This window comes from Notolepis coatsorum (genome assembly GCF_963971535.1).
Source record: "Notolepis coatsorum genome assembly, chromosome: 9".
Lineage (NCBI taxonomy): Eukaryota > Metazoa > Chordata > Actinopteri > Aulopiformes > Paralepididae > Notolepis > Notolepis coatsorum.
This window is the reverse complement of record NC_140173.1, coordinates 150,357,259-150,371,005: the sequence shown is the minus strand read 5'-3', so window position 1 is coordinate 150,371,005 and position 13,747 is coordinate 150,357,259.

The following is a 13,747-nucleotide window of genomic DNA, read 5'->3' as shown; positions in this document are numbered from 1 at the left end:
TTCGCTTTTGCTAAGTGAAGTGCCTCTGTGACCGCAATGAGGGCCGTTTCTGTGGAGTGGCCAGTCCTGAATCCTGACTGGTTAGGGTCTAGGAGGTCATTCTGTAAGAGATAAGAGCTATTATTTTAACATGTAGACCACTCATGTTAACAAACTAAAAAAATACCACTTACAGCGCCTTTAAAACGAGTGTACATCAGGTGAACACGGGTGACAGAACCGCTGGCGGGGGGGGGGGGGGGGGGGTTGGTACTGTACGCTACAACGTCCGATGTGTGTGATGAGTGAGGGACTGGCAGAGGCTGATCAGCAGATCACAGGCCTGTGGAAACAACACTGCGGGGTGTGATGTCAGAGATGTTATTATCACACACCATGTGTTTTCATTCATTCATTCATTTTATTTTGTTTCGTACATGGGGGTACAGTTAATCTTTGCACAATATCACCAACATCTTTTTATTTTTATTTTGTATTTTTTACATGATACACCCATGGCCGAAAAGGAGCAGGATGAAGAAAACGTATGTTTCCTGCCCCCTTCCAAACTTCATAATTATTTTAACATAATGGTCAGCTCAAGTGCACCTTACAGCTTCATACCATATAATAATAAAAATATAATAATTATCATTACCATAATTATAATAACAATAATAATAATAATAATAATAATAATAATAATAATAATAATAATAATAATAATAATAATAATAATAATAATAATAATAATAATAATAATAGTGTTAATAATAATAACAATAATAACGGTAATAATAATAATAATATTGCTAGATACCCAAATAAAATATATTAAATAAAGAAAACCTGCGTCACGAGCCTCGGATGCATGGAAAAGAGAAAAAAAAATAAAACAAAAAAATAAATAAAATCAGATACAGAGAAATGTATACCTGCTGTTCATAATTATGTTCTCATTGTTCTGTCTTTAAAAGTATTTTTTAGTTGGAAAATATTTTTACAGTATTCATTCAGTACTTCAGTTATAAAGAGACTTCCAGAGTCTGACTCCCACCACTGATACACACATCTGTGTCAGGGTTGTTCTGACTCCCACCACTGATACACACATCTGTGTCAGGGTTGTTCTGACTCCCACCACTGATACACACATCTGTGTCAGGGTTGTTCTGACTCCCACCACTGATACACACATCTGTGTCAGGGTTGTTCTGACTCCCACCACTGATACACACATCTGTGTCAGGGTTGTTCTGACTCCCACCACTGATACACACATCTGTGTCAGGGTTGTTCTGACTCCCACCACTGATACACACATCTGTGTCAGGGTTGTTCTGACTCCCACCACTGATACACACATCTGTGTCAGGGTTGTCCGTGCAGCACACTGATGTTTAAAATGACCTTCCCTTCCATGCTCTCCATTCTGTGATATGAGGACAAACCTGTTCTGTAGTTTGGCTGGTAATGCTTTACTTTTGGCCTTGTGCATAACTACTAATGTTATCACACACCATGTGTGATGTCAGAGATGGTATCACACACCGTGACTAAATGAGGTTAGGATTGAGATAAATAAATAAAGGAGGATTGCTCCTCTCGAGAGATCTCGCCAAAATAGAGACCTTTCACCTGAGTGTCTGGAATGCCTGTCTTTCCTCCATGTAGGAAGAGACGACTTGCTATGACTTGCTATGTGAGGAATACAACAACCAAATTTGAATTAATTTATTACTGTATCTTGTAAACAAGTCTCAGTGGAACCGTAATATTGTGCTTTTCCAGTGTGTTTATCTACTCTTATCACTGCACAGAAATGAGGCGTTTTCTTTTTAACCTACAAAACGGTTATAATATAATAATAATAATAATGCAGGACCTGTTCAGAGGTCTTTAATTGGCATGCAATTATCCTCAATGTTTTAGCGGTTAGCACACACACACACCGGAACACACACGCATGCATTGTCTTTGTAGGATCGCCGATGCGATTTGTCTCTGCGCTTAACCCAACCCGTCGTCCTTCCCCCCCAAGGGCAGCCGGGAGCAGACAGGAGTCGGCAAGGGCCGCGCCCGGGGACCAATCCAAGTAGTGCTCCTGCCCGTCTTCATCACGGACGCCACAGCGTTAGCGATCTGTTGTTGTGCATGTTTTTCCATTGGGTTTCTCTTATCGGGGGGGAAACCCTTGCGAGCACAGAGGGGGAGAACATGCAAACTCCACACAGAAAGGCCCGGGAGATACCACACCTGGAGTGGGTACCTGGCAACATGGAAACCTGGTCCCCAAGCAGGAATCGAACCCAGGACCTTCTTGCTGTGAGGTTGACAGTGTTAACCACTACACCACCAACCCTTTTCACTGCGACAATACACAGAATGTTAACCCTTTCACTGCCACACAACAGCCCCGGTTAACCCTTTCACTGGCACACTACAGAAGGTTAATAACCCTCGGTAGTGTGATAGTAAAGGGTTAACCTTCTGTAGTGTGGCAGTGAAAGGGTTAAAGTGGTTACAGGCAGCCATGTTGGAGGAAAGACAACTATACAAACATTCCACGCAAGGCCTCTAAAGTGAAAAGTAAAGTGAATGACAGTTTAGTTTAACAGTTCAGATTGTATAAGATGCAATGATTTATCACTACTACTATGAGCAGACTTCTATAAGAGCTATCTGATTTGTCACTACTACTATGAAACAACAAAAAACACATATGTTTAGACAGGCTTTTGGTCATACATAGGCACCCTTTCTTGTCCTCACTGTTCCTATAGTTTTGTTTTTTAATTAGTGACTGATGATTTTATCTAAATTCTTTTATTCTATTATTTTATCTGGTTTCACTGTTTTTAACTGCTGTCTGTTGTTGTTGTTGTTGTCATTTATTTCAGATTTTTGTTTTTGTTTTTATATGCTAGCTGTAGTGTAAAGCACCCTGTGCATTCATGCGGTGAAGGGTGCTATATAAATAAAAGTCATTAATTCATGATCAGACTCCTATAAGAGCTATCTGATTTGTCACTACTATAGGCTGACTCCAAAAAGACAATAAGGATTTGTCACAAACTGGGAGTCGTTTCCAATTAATCCAAAATGGTCAGTTTTTTTAGATAATGGATTGTTAGCATTGGTTAGCAATGCTAGTGGAAGTCAATGGGGTCCCTTCTGGGGTCTATTGGACCCCATTTGGCTTCATTTAATGTGTTTCAGAAATCATGTCTGAAACCATTTGACACAGGAAATGGCTTTTTTCACACAAGGGAACATTCCAACATTTAGGTAAATACACTTAATTTGCCACCTTCCCCAGAGTGAGATGAGAAGATTGATATCAATTTAATCTCTGAAAACCTAGACACAGTCTTATCATTATGCTCTCAGATGTATTACCGGTGATAGATATGGTAGTCCTTGAGCACCTTGAGAGCTCACTGAGTTTGAAGTGTGCTATATAAATGAAATCTATTATTATTATTAGTCATGTGATACCTTCCTGTGTTGATTGATTGATTGAAAAGTTTATTAACAGATTGCAGAATGGGTACAGTACAGTACAGCTCAATACATACAATTGTTAAGGGGATGCAGACCAGAGAAAGACTTTCGTCTTGTTTACATCAGGGTCCCCCATTTTCAATTCATCATAACATATATGACATACATGACATACAGATAGACAGTACTGCTACATCTATACATTTATGACAAATCAGATTTGCAAATACAGTACTGTTTGTGATACAAAAGTGTCCAGAAAAGGAGTGTATATACATTTGGCGTAGAAACTGTACATTGGAGGAGGTTGGATGGGTGGGGTGGGGTTGGGTGAGGGCTGTACATTGGAGGTGGGGGGGGGGGGGGTTGGGTAGGGGACACACACACATTTTACACTGTACATTGGAATCCTGACAAAGCCTTACTTGGTCATTTACTGTACAACTAGGTTAGGACATTTGTAGGGGCCAGTTTCGAATTGCAGTCTCACGTAGGTGTTTTTTGAGAGTGTTTTTGAAAGTGGGTAGTGATTCACATTCCTTTACAGCTTTGGGTAGGGCGTTCCACATTGATGTGGCATAATTGCGAAACGTGTTTAGTCCCTTGTTTGAGCCGAATCTGGGTTTTACATGATTTGTGGAGCTCCCTCTGGTGTTGTGATCGTGGTATTCACTGACCTTTGGGAAGTATTTTGACATGTACATGGGTACCTTGGTCGTGTAGTGTATCTTGTAGACCAGGCCCATTGCAAGTTGCTGTACTCTGTCGTCTACTCTAAGCCATCCTAGGTTGTCAAAGTGGGCAGGGGTGAGGTGGGTTCTAGGAGTCAGGTCAAGTAGTAGTCTGACTAGCTTGTTTTGAGATGTTTGTAATTTGTGATAAAGTGGACTGGTCGTCTCTGGCAGAGAAGCTAAATGACAATTGGCATTTGTTTATCCTCAAGGCTACATGAAATTACCACCTTATGTAACAACTCTGAATCTCTGAATAATAATAATAATTATGGACCCTATCTGAGACGCTCAAATTACAGGTATCCAGGTCTCCAGAGTACAGACTGAACTTGGAAAGCCTTTTGTTTTAATGCCTCAGCTTCTTGGAATCATCTTCAACTCATGTTAAAAAATCAATACCCCACTATGCTTTATGGGTAAGTTCGGTTTGTATAAGAAATCTATCGAATCTGATTTATGGGCAGACAATGACTAAAAGTCAACCAAAGTGCTTTACAGGTGAGACACAATAAAAAACACGTACAATACAGTAACAAATAGAATACAGAAAAAGGTATAGTACAAGGCAAGTCAAGTCAAGTCAAGAGTTTTATTTGTCACGGGATACAAGTATACAATGAAATGCGGGTGGTCTTGCCCGCAACGATGTGCAATACAGTAATAACAACATATAATGGAATCCAATAAAACAACATTGTGCAATAAACAGTAACATAGTAGGGCATATCGGTATTTGTACATAAGTTATTTACAGAGCATGGAGGACATGCTAGGTCCTGTGGTAGTGCAATACACTGTTAGCTACGGATGAGGCACTGGGTCTTTCTGTACATTGCTATTTTATACAATCTCAGGTTATACTATACTATTTTTAAAGTGACCTTTCCTTAGTGGCCATAAGTGTGGGCGTGTGCAGCATGAGTGTGTGCTTGCTCATGTTAAAGTGGCTGCTAGTGTGTGAGCGTGTACAGTGTGTGTATTGTGTGTGTGCTCATGTGTGCTTGAGTGTGGAGAGTTCAGTGTTCAGGGCTCTGATGGCCTGGGGGAAGAAGCTGAGCCGAAGTCTCTCTGTCCTAGTAGCTGGGGTTCGCAGGCGTCTGCCTGACCTCAGCAGCATGAACAGGCTGTTGTTGGGGTGGTGTGGGTCTTTCATTATTCTGCATGCTCTGGATTTGCACCTCTTGTTGTATAGAACCTGCAGGGGTGGTAGTGCAATACCCGTGGTACGCTCGGCTGAGCGCACCACTCTCTGTAGGGCCTTCTTGTCCTGTGCCGTGCTGTTTCCATACCAGGCAGTGATGTTTCCGGTCAAGATGCTCTCTACAGCTCCGGAGTAGAAGGACTGGAGTATCTTCCCAGATACTCTGAACTTCCTTAACTGTCTCAGGTGGTAGAGGCGCTGCTTCGCCTTTATTACGACTGAGTCTATGTGTGTTGACCATGTCAGGTCCTCTGAGATGTGGACCCCCAGGTACTTAAAGCTGCTCACCCTGTCCACGGTAGCCCCGTTTATCCTCAGTGGTGTGTGTGTCTCCTGCTGTCCTCTCCTATAATCCACGATCAGCTCCTTGGTTTTACCAATGTTCAGGAGCAGCGTTCCAGTACCTCAACCTCCTCCCGGTAGGCCTTCTCGTCGTTGTCCGAGATCAGCCCCACCACCACTGTGTCGTCTGCAAACTTCACTATGGAGTTGGAGCTGAACTTGGCCACACAGTACACTAAGAAACAAGAGCAAGGTGCAATACAAAAAGAGACAAGAAAATAGATAAAAAGTCCAGAGTAACAGCAAACGTAGTAGTGTACAGGTGGCAGGCTAACTCTGGTCAAAGGCCAGGGGGAAAAAAGGTGTGTTTTAAGCAGCGGTTTAAAGGCCTCTCTATAGGCTCTGGGCAGATCTAATGTCGGGGGGGGGGGGGGGGGGAGGTGCTGTTTCAGAGCCAAGGGGCTGCAGCAGCGAAATAAGAAATAATAAGACCTATTGACCTTCAAGACAGGTTTCTACGAAGGCGTCATCTGAGGACCTGAGCACTGGCACAGAGTCTTCAAGTGTGCCTTTCTTACACCCCAAGAAGAAAGACCACATCGCCGCCCTCCCCCCCATCTGGGAGTGCTGGACGTCCCGCGATGATGTCAGGGAGGTTGTGACCCTCTCTGCGCCGCCCCCTATCTCCGGCTGTCTCTGAGCGATGACCGGAGTGTTGAACGTCCCGTGATTAAGACGGGGAGGACGCGACCCTCTTTGCGCCGCCCCTGTGCCTCAAATAGATTCGCTATCAGCTCTATCTTTAATCTCTCAAAATGTTCAGTTGCTATCGCTATCAGCTCTATCTTTAATTTTTCAAAATGTTCAGTTGCTATTGCATGCACTCCTCTGTGTTTCACTACACACATGAGTGCATGCTTACCAATTGTCAGTCTGCAACACTACTATCACCGACATCTAAGAAGGGAGATCCCCCCTTGAACGGCCCTTCTAAGGTTTCTCTCCTCCACACTGCCTGTGGAGCATTTTTTCCCTATTGTTAGGTTTTAGTGAGTTTTTCCTTACCTTCGCGTGGGGTATGTCTGGGAGTGCTTGCATTCTATTATTTATTTGCATTTATTTTAAATTTGTTGGACCTTATGGTGTTCTTGTTTTGTTCTTGACTTATTGTTATGTTTCTTCTTGACTTGTTTAAAGAAGACGTGTCCGGCCCATGGGGACATTAACGTGTGTTGTCGGGCCTTACAAATAAATTTGATTTGATCTCTGAGAGGAGGAGGAAGAAATGGCCCCCAACCAAGGGATCCTCTGGGACGATCCAATGTGATCAACATCTCCAAGTCCAAGAGTTTAATTACATTTTCAAACCTTTATTTAAACTCAAAAGGCAACGGAGGTTTCCCTCGTGTACAGTCACGTCGAGGGTGTACATACAGAAGTGAGCCCAAAAAAAAAGCATATCAAATCATAACGATAAGACGACAAGACGAGGCAAAGAGCAAGGCTATAACAAATCAATTGAAACACGTACAACTTGATTGACAAAGGTTGGAGATCAAGGTTTTAAACTCTGCAACAACAGAGGGGAGAATCTCAAGCTTTAAGGACCGTTGGAGTTCATTCCATGAGCTAGAGGGGCATCGTAGCATCATGCAGATGTACCCTGTTCAGAGCAAACTCAGGGGATCTTAAGGACCAGCCAGTCACCAGAACGGGTTCCATAGGTTCCAATAATGATGTATATAAGGAGGTATAGCTTACCAATAAGGGCCTTAAAGGGGAACTATTTTACTATTTCTTTCACTATTTGGGCACTTCCTGTGAGTCTATGGAACACCTCTGTAAGGTTTTTTCAAAGAAATTCATTGTTTTGTATTTCTAGTCAAGTACTCGAAAATAGCATTTTTCTACCTCAAGATCTTAAGCCGTTTTGAGGCTGGGCTCCAACCACTGTGTGGCCTGGTGCCAACTGCCACATCAACTGCCCCATTATTATGCAGCTGAGAAATCTCTGACATCACAGATAGGCACATTTTCAGATGACTCAGTTCAGTGAGGGTGAATATTGTGAGAGGAGAATTGGAATATATATAATAATATAATATGAGAATTAGAGACATAGATCCTATTAATATAAGCTAGGAAACAATGCTAAACACTGAAAAAGGCCATTCATAAGATAGTTCCCCTTTAAAATGAACAAATACCAGTGTTTGTTGCGCCTCTCCGTCAGAGAGGACCAACCAACCTTCTCATAAAGGACACAGTGATGAGTCATATCTATCATTAGTGATGATGAATCTGAGGACAGAGTGATATACAGAGTCCAAGGATTTAAGCGTTGAGGCTGCAGCATGCCTATAAATTACATCCTAAATGACATCAGTGAAGTAATAATCAGTGTAGGTTGTCGTCACAAGGACTCTTGTGTTGTCCCCTCTAGGAAGGGTGATTCCTTTACAACACGATTGTAATTATCTACGTTTTTCAGACGTTTTCTTTGACGTGGGACCAGAGATAAGGGCACGGCTACAAGATACAGAGTTGGATCTCTGATGTTACACGAAAGAAGGTCTTTCTATTATGAAGCATGCGGTCACTCAGGAACTCTGTGTCCGATCAAGAGTCAGGAGTCAAGAGTCACTTTATTGTCCCATCAGCTGAGAAATGTGTCTTGGGCTCACACCCCCACTACAGCCACAGACACATACAGACAGACATGACGCAACACAACTGACTCCAAACAGAGGAGATAAACTATGTAAAAGATACAGTAAAGTACCCGCACAGCAGGATGTCTGGCAACACCACATATACCGTAATTCCTCTAATAGTAACCCCGGCTTGTATTTGTTTCAACTGTAGCGGGTACCAGGCTTGTATTAGGAGGAGGCCTGTATAAGAGGGAGGCCTATATTTCAAATTTTCAAACGGATCATAATGAATAAATCAACATTTTGTGTCAGTTTGAACCCAGTAAAATGTACTGGGTTCATTTATTGAAACCAAGCACTGTATGAAATAGTAAACAGTGCAATTACAGGTGGTCACTGGTCATTTCAACGTTTTCAAAGTGAAATCAAGTAACTAGTAGCTCAGTATGCAGCTCAGTATATTAGTGACCCGGCTTGTATTAGGAGGCCGGCTTATAATTGCTTAGCTCAAGAGCGCACCCGGCCATTAATAGAGACCCGGCTTGTATTTGAGACCCGGTTACTATTAGAGGAATTACGGTATATATAGAATAGTATACTCAAATATCGGTTATCGAATATCGATAATATAACAACCAAATATCCGTTATTCGATAGTTGCCCTTTATCTGGCACTATTTAAAAGTTTAACTGAGATCGGAATAAAGGAGTTTTTAGTCTAGAGAGCGTGGAACTCTAAACCTCCTCCCGGAGGGCAGTAGCTCGTACTCGGCATGTAAGACATGGGAGGAGGGGTCCGAGACCCTTCTATTGGCTTGCCTTAGAGAAGCCTGTTCAAAACACAGACTGCACTGGTCTGACTACCGGTCACAACCCGTCTCCACTGGTAAAAAGGTGTCCAAAAGTACAGTTACACTGCAGGTAAATAATAATCCATCGATCCGTCGTCTAGTGGCAAGAGGCGTTATGGACGTGTGTGCCCAGAGTCAACACGAAACCGTGCCCTCTGACCTCGAAGCAAAAAAAAATCAGACTTGCTGAATAACGAGGACACTGTCATACACCATAATGTACAATAATGCTGTATATATTTATTCTTACCGAATATATATATCCACATCCGTCTCTGTACATACCTGCATATAATCCCTTTTACATATCTATACTATATCTATATCTGTACACATCCCTTACATACTATTACTAGTTACGCTGCTGGACAGTATGACTTACTTACTACCATAGTGTCTTTATACCTGTATCACTGTACATATTTATACTATAACTCTGTATATACATCTGGGATGGTTGGTCCTGTGTTCCTGGGGTGGGAGAAGAAATGTATTTTTAGTATCTTTATAATTTCTTACGTATATTTTTGTTTTTGTATCATGTCTTTTAGTATTTTTATAATTTCTTACGTATATTTTTGTTTTTGTATGTCGTTTGTATTTTTATAATTATATATGGATTGTTGTTTTTCCTGTTCTCTTGTGACCACACATGTTGTTATTGTCTGTTGACAGAACAGAGAGACTCCGGCTCAGCTTCTTCCCCCAGGCCATCAGAACACCCAACTCTCCCCTCACAAGTACACATGACACACACACACACACACACACACACAAGTACACACACACACAAGTACACATGACACACATACACAGCAACCGCTTTAAACATCTATTTTATTAGGCCTAACAAAAATAATGGTTGGTTTCAGGTTGCCGACCGACCCTGCCGATTTAGGTGCGACCCAATATATTTTATGAGTTTAAAAAAAAAATTATATATTAAAAAAAAAAAAAATCATTTTTTTTTTTTTTTTTTTTTTAGAATAAAGTTTCATAGAAATCTTAGTCAAACATTTAGTATTATGGATATTAAACATGCTGGCAGAGTACATGCATCCATGTTGTTGTGAACATTTTAACCCTTTCACTGCCACACGACAGCCGGTTAACCCTTTCACTGTGACAATACAGAAGGTTAGCCCTTTACTATCACACAACCGACGGCGATGCTCCATCATTAGCATCATTAGCTCCGCGGATGCGGAGCTAATGATGCTAATGATGGAGCATCGCCGTCGGTTGTGTGATAGTAAAGGGCTAACCTTCTGTCGTGTGGCAGTGAAAGGGTTAATTAAATAAAGAAATTCCCTATCCATAGTCGCCGTGGGAAAGAATAAAATAAAAAAAAAATAAAAATAAATTCCCTACCTACCCATGGCCAAACTGACAACCAACCTGAAACCAACTATTATTTTTGTTAGGCCTTATTGTACAATCGATGCAGGCATGCACCCGCATTTCACTGTATGCCCTGGTGTGACAAATAAACCTCTTGATTCTTGATCTGTTGATTTGTTATTATATATATATATTATTTTGTTTGCTCCTTCGTTTGTTATTTATCGTTTATTGTGTGTTGTATGTCTTGTTGTATGTTATGTGAACAAAATAAAGAAAATTTAAAAAGATTGGATCACAAAAGAAAAAAAAAAACTCTGTACCTACATCTGATTAGCACTATTACTCAGTCAGTAGTATCATTTATATATTTTATACCCAGTTTTAATCACCTGTACATTGTGTATATTATTATTGCACTTTACTGTTACATTTGCACTCTGGTTGGATGCCAAACCTCTTTTTGTTGTACTGGTAGTCTGTACTTGTGGGCACCGTGTACAATGATGACAATACATTTGTATCTAATCTAATCGAATCCAATAACACACTTATCTATTTGACTATTTCCCCTCTCGCTTCTCCTGTACACCATAGTGAAGTGAAATATCTGTGACCGCTCCTTAAATATGCTAACAATGTGCCTCCGGTTGCCTTCAGGGTAACACCAGTCCACTATAATCATGCTCAGTAATACATCAGCAGACCTGTCTGTTGGCTTCCAGGCCTTTGTTATTGGTAAGAGACCTCCTTATACTACATCCATAGGCATAAGATGGGTGGCAGGTGCCCCTCAATATTGAGAAGAGGTCAATTTGTCCCCTTCTAGTATATATTGTAATATACTAAATGATGTTATATCTAGTAAAATGTATGGAAGAAAAAACATAAATGTAAGGGGGTAGGGATCAATAAGCTTAGCTTCCCTCTACTCCTTTTTTGGACATGTCTGCTAACCAAACACATTGCTCTTGACCTTTTGTTTATAATTCCTCTTTTATAAATTTTTTTTTTTAATGTTTTTTAATTTGTTGTTATGATTGTTTGGTTTGACGGAACAAGATACCGTGATTTGTTTGGAGAAATATGGAGAAGTACATGTTCAAAAATAAACTTTCATTTTCATTCATTCATTCCCCCTCAAATAATATAGCTAATATGAAAGACAAAAGAAACAAGGGGGTCAAAACATTTATATTATCCTTCTTACCTGCAACTATAGAATAAATATCTGAAAGCAATACAGAACGCCTGAGAGCCTCACTGCATTATAATCCATTATGTGTCAGCTGGTTCCTGAATGTTGTCTTTTCCTTTACATAAATAAAGACTTTTCCACCATAAATTGGTGCAGAAAATACACCACAGGGCTGCACGATTCTTGCTCAAATGTGAACACGATTTTTCTCTCTTAAGAATTGAGATCACGATTCACACGATTCTTATTTTTCGTCATAATTAAAAAAGAAAAAAAAAAAAAAAAAAGTAAAGTAATATGGATTAACCGTGCAGCCCATCATCCGAGTGTTCCATGTTCGAAAAAAATCTAAAAATTAAATAGCCGCCTATTCTTGGTCCTCGCCCCACAATGGTGGAACGAACTTGCCACCCGTTACGACAGTCGAAACCTGAACAAAGAGACACTTCTTAAATCAATAGCTGAAATGAAAAAATTGAAATAACTAAAATACAAAACTAACCTTCTTACTGTCCTCCATCATGCACTCTTCCTACTATACTAATGTCTTTACTACTATGCACTCAACACTGCTTGATGTCATCATAGTTACTCAGCTGTGAGAGTTGTATACCCTTCCCGCTGACTTTGTAGTACAGAACTTGGAAGTCGCTTTGGATAAAAGCGTTCAGCAGATGCTAGACAAGCGCAAGCTTTTCTCACAAATATACACCCTGCCCGGGAATTGAACCGGGAACCTTTCAATTAGCAGACAACCACTTCTCCTGAGCCATATATATGTGTAACGGTTGTGACAACAACGTCACCTCAAACTTCGATGCCCCGAGGGAGATTCGAACCCCGGTCTCCCACGCCGCATCCAACACAGACCGCTATACCAAGAGGTGAATTCACTTCTTTGTACCGTGTCTATGAGTCTTTTGAGCATGTGACAGTGAGTTTAAGCCATAGCACCGCTACTCACCCCACCCATGTCATGAATGTATAGATGTAGCAGTACTGTCCATCTGTATGTCATATATGTCCTGGTGTAAACAAGACGAAAGTCTCTCTCTGGTCTGCATCCCCTTAACAATTGTGTGTATTGAGCTGTACTGTACCCATTCTGCAATCTGTTAATAACATGTTCAATCAATCAGCCATTCTTGACTGCGCTTCACGATACCATCAGTTACATATATAACCATTTAATTGTTTGGACAGCTCATGTATTTGTAGTTTCAAAATCAATCCAGTTCACTCGAGTCGAGTGTGAATGTGTTACATCACAAGAAAGTAATCAACCACCACAGTCTTTAACTATAAATGAACACAACAGTCCAATTCACAATCTTTAGATAATGAAGTTTGAAAACATCCCGTCTTTGTACTCGAGACTTATCTGTTAGCGTTTGATTGTTTGGCTGCCAGAGGGGGGAAACGCTTTATCTCGTGTTGTAAAAGTATTCATAAAACACAAACTGCCACCTTTGATCACTAAAGCCATTCGACAAAACACCCGATTACAGAAAGGGTATGACAATCTAATTTTTATTCAGTTTAGGAATAGATAGTATTACAGAATTACAACAAAATTGACAACAAAACGTACTTTCCTACAAGTAGAAAATTTGGTTTATTTTATGGTACATACAGTGGGGAAAACCTTCCTCGAAAAGAATGCGCCAGTTTATTTTCTTTTTTTTTTTAAGGCATTCAGACTCTCTCAAGAAGTTAACACTGTAAAAAATAATTGCACTGAAAAAAGAGCAAGTGTGACAAATATTACAACAATGTCATTAATGAGATCATAACAAGTTTGAATCTTGTTTCAGAGCAAAATATTTTCCAATTTATGCAAAAAGTTGATTCGCCACTTGAAAGACTCTGTGGTCCTCCTTGTTTACGTTAAGTTAAATATAAGGGCTTTAAGTTACAATGTGCCTATTCTACACACAGTAGGCAAGTCACAACACGACAGTGTTCGATGCACTTGGCAGCACTGATGCAAATATTCCCAACCC